The 7170-nt window shown below is 38.7% G+C and overlaps 1 long non-coding RNA gene across 1 annotated transcript; it reads right to left on the reverse strand.

Moving 5' to 3' along the window:
- Positions 1-417: 417 nt before the first annotated feature.
- On the reverse strand, positions 418-2184 carry LOC144762001 (uncharacterized). Its single transcript, XR_013596000.1, has 5 exons — positions 2141-2184; positions 1886-1982; positions 1657-1758; positions 1172-1279; positions 418-491 (listed from the first exon to the last, which is right to left on the reverse strand). It is a non-coding gene; the product is annotated as an uncharacterized LOC144762001 (long non-coding RNA).
- Between the last annotated feature and the right edge of the window lie 4986 nt (positions 2185-7170).

The following is a 7170-nucleotide window of genomic DNA, read 5'->3' on the forward strand; positions in this document are numbered from 1 at the left end:
ATGTAATACTGACTCCCGAATAGGTAGCTTGTTCCATAACTCGAGAATCCCCCGTAGCGCTATTTATGTTCAGCACAATCTGAGTTTTACCCTGATAAGGGCGTAACTGAATACCAAGCCAAACAGGTCGTTAAGAAAGCAGGGGACCCCTATCTAACATCTAGCCAAAATAGGGAACAGTAGACTATTTAGGAACAACTTTAGCTAGGTATATGTTTAAAATACTATTCATATTGCAGTGAAAGAGACAACAAGCAATTAAGGTATCACCCTATCGAGTGACACTAGATATACACAAAATTAGATATCAAAATATAATTTTTATTTATGATTATTTTCATTTGTTATATATAAACACATTAAGACATTTTTACACATTTGTAAATCAAAAAATACATGATAGACGAAAAAAGATGATGGAGGCAGTGCGGCAGCTGTCAAACTGCGCGCTTTTCGGCAAACGTGCCTTCATCAGGTAGCCGTCTATTGCACTGAAATGAACATATAATTAAACAAACATATGATCAGAAATATTATATAACAAAATAGTTTTTGATTAACTATATGATGATTACATTATTTTTATTTAAATGTCTTTTCACTGTCACTTTCTGTCAGTACTTTAAAATATTTACAAATCACAAATCGCCACATTCCATATACATATCATATTTCCACATATCGCACAGTTGGCCCTAAACATAACCTTAAGCCCATATATACATAATTTACACATTTTACATATTATATACAGACACCATTTAAAGCCCTATGTTCTGGCAACCTCATAAGCTCATATGCATCAATGATTGAATTACATAAGTATTCATGTCATGCTCTAACATAACCTTGAATCCATATATACATAATTTACACATTTTACAGATTATATACAGACACCATTTAAAACCCTGTGTTATGGCAACCTCGTAAGCTCATATGCATCAATGATCGAATTACATAGGTATTCATGTCATGCTCTATTATCTCTGGACTGATTCTAAGAGAAGCCTATTTTTCTTATGAAGTTTGTAATGGGTGAGTCATGTAAATATGGAATTTCTCCATAGATAATATCGTTTTGTTTGGAGATATTATCATCCATTCAGAGAGAAATAGTATAGTCCTAGTTGGACACACATTTGACTTATAGCATATAGTTATGTCTTACCATGTGAGAAACACAGGCTTGCATACAGCAAGAAATCCAGAGAGTTCTTAATCTCCTATGTTCAAATGATGAGGGTTAATTTATTGTGGACGTAGATGACAGGATAGGCTGCAGAGAAATTATTTATACGTTATAAGGTTATTCTGTCACCTACATTATATATACTGGATTCGTCAGGTTTAAATTGCTCATAAAGTTTGTTGAAAATGATGAAGTATATAGACTTCCCATTGCTATTTCACGTCTCTAACACCAAAACATATATTATACAACAAGTTATACACTGGTTATGTTCGGATTGCATTTTTTAATCTATTTCATCTATTTTCTGATTATGTAAAGACAATAATAAAAACCATGTTGAGGAGAAAGATAAATAAACGGCTCCTCGATATCCATGCTACATGGATAGCCTAGCTACAGAGTAGCGAAATTCAACTTTATCACATCAAAGTATATTATTATTATATCATCAGAAAACGTACCGATTATTTTCACGGATTTATGCCATAATTATTTCTCTTTAAGTTGCAGAAGTAGCGCTCTAGGTAGGTAATGATTCTGTAAATTCTTTTGTAAACATATTCCTATAGTGAAGACCGAAGCAAAAAGGACATGCTTATTAGCTAATGAATGCGCACACATTGCTTATACTAAAGTTCATGACTTAAAGTACGCATATTAGACAAAATATGTCAGCAGACCAGATCTTACCGATAACGAGTTGATAACTTTCCTATTTACCACACGGTAATGGACAGATTAAGCCAGCGAAGATACACACAGCTGCAAGGTCGGGGAGGATGATAGGCTGTAGAAAAAGAGCGTAGAACAGACGAATAATAATGTTCTATCCTCATGTTGAGCTTTTAGTTATTATTAATCTGCGAACGGTATAACCGTTCCAAAAGTATGTCTTAATTATTCTATAGTTATGACCATCGCTCTGGCATATAAAAACTCTCTCACCTCTCTCCTTATAGAAAAAGACGCTGGCGGACTGCAACCATATATGCAAATGATAGAGACTGAGCGCTCTCTTCGGCGGCGTTTTTAAACTGTTCAAATGCGCGCCATGATTCAAACCAAAGGTTTAGCCAATTCAATTGGTTGGCTTGCCGTGAAGTAACGGAGCTTTCTATTGGTTCACATCTACCTATTCATGCTATGTGATGTAATAGTCTAGTAGGTGCGGTGATAGGTTAGAACTTCTAGATTCGCCCACAGATACCGGCTAGTATTCACGCCAGCGTTAGTGTCAGATCGTGATGTAATTGATACACAAGAACACAAGTGGAATGAGGTTGCCACTCCTAAACGAACATATAATAGGAAACTAAATTTATACACCATTTGTAACAAACCAATTATATACAACATATATCTATATACAATATTTAAAATATAGAATATGAAGACTGGATGTCCTCAAAATTAACAAAAGCTTCATGTACCAATAATTTGAAACATCTTGTATATACATTTATATTCCAAAATTATGCAGATATTTCAGTTCCAAACACCATTGTCATACAGTGTACCTATCTCATACCCTTAAGATGTTATTATTTTTTATTATACATGTATTACAATGCATTGTATTGACACTTATGCTTTAACATTGTAATGACATTAGAGTTGTAACATTGTGGCGTCATGGAAGCTATTGCCATTATTCTACAGGATTGCATGCTCCCAAGGAATTTCTAAGTTGAGGCAATTTTTTACAGTATCTAACCAGAAAATATAGAACACTTCTTGTTTTTTTCTCAGTTTGTCGGTGTCTATACCTTCTTTGGGGCAGATTCTTTCCAAAATGAACCACCTAATGTCTTCAGGGGAATGCTTATACTCAAAAAAGTGTGGAACCATTGGCGATGACAATTTTTTAGTGCGTATCGCCGACCTATGCTCAGTCAGTCGTGCATTCAGAGATCTCGAGGTCTGACCCACGTCTCCCAAGTGGCCCTGGCATATTAACAAGTAAATGATGTTCTCTGTTTTACAGTTATTTATGCCTTTGCTTATAATGGTTTGACCATTGAAGAGTAATTCTTTCGTTTCAATGGCAAGAGGGCAGACTACACATGTCCCACATTTATAGTTTCCTGTCACTGGTGTGGCTCCTGTGAGGCTACTCTGGATCAGTTCCTTGCTCTTATTTGGCATGCGCGATCTAACTATCAGATCTTTCAAATTACGGTTCTTTCTATAGGCAAACATGGGCCTAGGGATGTATTGTTCTTTTGTATTGTTAATGTTCAACAGTTGCCAGCTAGAATACATGATTTGTCTGATTTGTTCATTCAGGATAGAATGACGTGTTACAAATACTAGGCTGCCATTCTTCATTTTACTTGACCCTTGAAGAATATGTTGCCTATCGTAGAAACGAGCACGTTTATACGCTTCACGGATTAATCGGTGGGGGTAGCCTCTATTTATGAATGTCACTTTCATTTCGATGGATCTAGTGTCGTAATCAGCCAGTTTCGTGTAATTTCTTCGGAGGCGAAGAAATTGCCCAAACGGAATGCTGCTTTTTTGGTTTGTTGGATGGTGACTATCGAAATGCAACAAAGTATTACGAGCAGTAGGTTTAGTGAATAGATCTACATATAACTGCCCCTCATCATGCTTTACCAAGATATCCAAAAATTCAATTTGTTCATTACTTATTTTAGCAGTAAATTTTAAGTTCTCATCGCAAAGGTTTAGCCACATGATAAACTCTTGGAGGGTGTCTTCATTGTCGTCCCAGATAAAAATGATATTGTCGATATATCTCGACCAATGTAGGACAGACTCATAAAAAGGCGCCACCTCATTAAAGATGAATTGATTTTCAAAATGGGCAACATATATATTTGCCACAGTAGGGGCGCAAGATGCGCCCATACTTACTCCTTTCGTCTGTTTATATAGATCACCCCGAAATTCAAAGACATTTTCTTCTAGGATGATTTTGAGACACTCAATGATAAAGTTGTTATCACAGTCTATTTCATATAGATCTATGAACCATTGAACTGATGTCATTGCTCCATTTCCCGGAATGTTCGAATAGAGGCTTTCGACATCCAAGGTGACTAACCATTGTCTGTCTTTGATGAAAGGGGCCCCTTCCATCAAATTGATAATTTGAGAGGTATCCTTAACATAGCCTGGGATTTTGTCAATAGATGGGCGTAGAATCACATCTAGATACTTTGATATGGGCTCAGTTACTGATCCAATTGTGGTAACAATTGGTCTTAGAGGAGGGTTATCAATTTTTTTATGTACTTTCGGTGTTCCGTACATACTGGCTAGTTTAGGATTTTCAATGTTTATGTATTGGACCAAGCCAAACAGGTTCGCCTCATCTTCAATGGCCCTCATGGCTGCACTGGGTTCAGCTGTCATGATTGCAATGTCATCCGCATATGCGAGTGTTTTGGTGACAACATTTTGAGACAATATGGGTTTGATTATGCCATTCCCTTCTAGCTTACGGATGAAAGGATCTATATATATGGCGAAAAGCAGTGGTGAGCAAGGGCAGCCCTGCCATGTTTCCCGTGAAATCATCAGTTCATAAGTTAGGCTGCCATTCACCATAACTACCGCCTTTGGGTTCACATATAATTTTTGGATTGCCTGAATGTATCCTTCCCGTATACCTAGTCTAGCCATGGTAGCCCACAGGAAGGGCCTGGAGACCCTATCGAATGCTTTCTCCGCATCAAGCAGTATCAGTGCCATAGGGTCTCCTGTAACCTCCGTGGAGTCAAACAAGGCAATCACCCGTTGAATGTGGTTGCCAGTTGATCTGCCAGGGATGAAGCCATGTTAGCTCTGAGCCACCACTTTATGCAGAATAGGCGCGAGTTTATTTGCCATCATTTTAGAATATATTTTAGAGTCCGAAATAATAAGGGTGAAGGGTCGATATGAGCCAAGTTGTTCTGGAGGTTTCCCTTTTTTGGGAAAGATAACGATCTTTGCCCGGGACCATGACTTTGGTGACGCTCCCCCTTCAAAAATGTGAAGAATAAGATTAAATAAGGTGTCTTTAATTTGCTAAAAAAAACAGCATAAAACTCTGATGGGATGCAGTCCAAACCCGTTGCTTTCCCCTTTGGTAATTCTCTAATTGTAGTCGATAGATCATCTAGTGTTGGGGCTTCCTCTAGGGAGTTTACATCAACATCCTCACATTTTTCTAAGGTAACACTCTCTAAATATTCCTCACAGGTTGCCGGGTTTCCCCCCGGTTCCTGTGTATAAGGTTTGATAAAACTGCCAGAAAGCCTGTCTTATCTGTTCTGGATCAGATACTCGATTTACCTGGGGGTCAAGAATTTCCCGAATCAAATTCGAGTTTGTCTGTTGCCTTGTACGCACAGCCAGTTGCTGTTCAATCTGCTCACTCACCTCATAAATTGTTTCTTTTTGAGATAGCATTTTTTTTAACAGCCTTATCGGTAAAGACACTCGTAATTTTAGCTTTGTCAATTGCCACTTGACTCTACAGCTTCTCTACCCTCACCTTTCCTCCCGGTGTATGCCCCATTGTCTCTCTCACCAATCCCTCCTCCGTTTTCCTTAGGTTTTCTTGCATCTGGTACATATCTAGCTTAGCCTGTTTATTAGCTTTTAAGGAGTATTGCAGAGTCTCCCCGTGTATCCCTGCTTTCAGTGCATCCCACACAATCTCATCTGATGTGCTCCCCAAATTGACTGCTAAAAAATTCGGAATCAATTACCTCATGTGACCACAGTAATCATTGTCCAAAAGTAGAGTTTTCTCAAAAGACCATGGATGTGGAGTGCTTCTATCATTTTCTATTTCTATAGAGCAGATTAATGGATTGTGAGCTGAAAGAATTCACAGGAGTTTTTCCATCTTACATTTAGTTTTGATTGCATTTGACAAAAATACATAATCCAGTCTTGCGTGGGTAAGATGTGGATTAGAAAAAAATGTGAATCCGGGGTGGCTAGGATTACTTGTCTGCCAACCATCCACTAGCCCATGTACAATACAAAAGTCCCTCAGAGCTCTAAATACTTTGGGCTTGTGACTCGTATATTGCCAGTTATCATCTAAAGACCAATTAACCGGAAGATTAATATTTAAATCCTCGCAGACCATAAGGGGTAAAGGCCAATGCATAAGTTCATTTGAAACAACCTCCAATACCGCCGGGTCATCACTGTTACAGCCATAAATAGTGCAGCGTGTCAATTTTTGTCCCTTTCCATACTGGCATTCAGTGATCACCCATCAACCATATTTGTCTGCTTTAGAGGGTTGAAAACAAGCCCATTTCCCTTAGCATGAATAGCAACTCCCCGGACTCTTGCACAGATCAACCTATACCCAAATGATTTTAAAATGTGCATTTAGAAACCCTCCACATGTGTCTCTTGTAAGCATACTACATTTATTCCCCAGGCCTGTAGTCCTGCAGCAGCCATTTGTCTTTTTTTACATATATTCATTGATAAAAACTTTAGCCAACCCATTTCATCTTTCTCTTTGCGCCATACTCGTACTCTCTAACTGGCACTTGTAGAGCACTAGTGTTGTCACTAAACCAGACTTGTCTACACCCTAATATGAAATTCTGAAACACTCTGTCTGACCTAACCTACCCACCCCTTACCACTCCCCACCCCCCACCACCCTCTGAGGTTACCTGGCCGAGCCAGGAATTTGGCATCCGAGTCCCGCTAGCCCGCTGAGCTCCCCACCTCCCCAAGAAAATAAAATCAAGTCTGTTATAGCTCACAGTCTTCCTTGTCTCTGGTAGCGAAATCCCCCATCCCCATCACCCAGTAGGGTACCTATTCTTTTGCAGAAGAAAGAATACTAGTAAAGGAGAATAGGACAGGGTAGGACAGAGCCAACCGTAGTGGCACCTCCCGTTTAACTCTTTTAGTTGAACACTCCTACTGACAGACTTTAGTTGAGCCACCATTCTATTGACAGATTTCAGTGAAGACTCCCCTGG

This window comes from Lissotriton helveticus, chromosome 6, assembly GCF_964261635.1.
Source record: "Lissotriton helveticus chromosome 6, aLisHel1.1, whole genome shotgun sequence".
NCBI classification, from domain to species: Eukaryota; Metazoa; Chordata; class Amphibia; order Caudata; family Salamandridae; genus Lissotriton; species Lissotriton helveticus.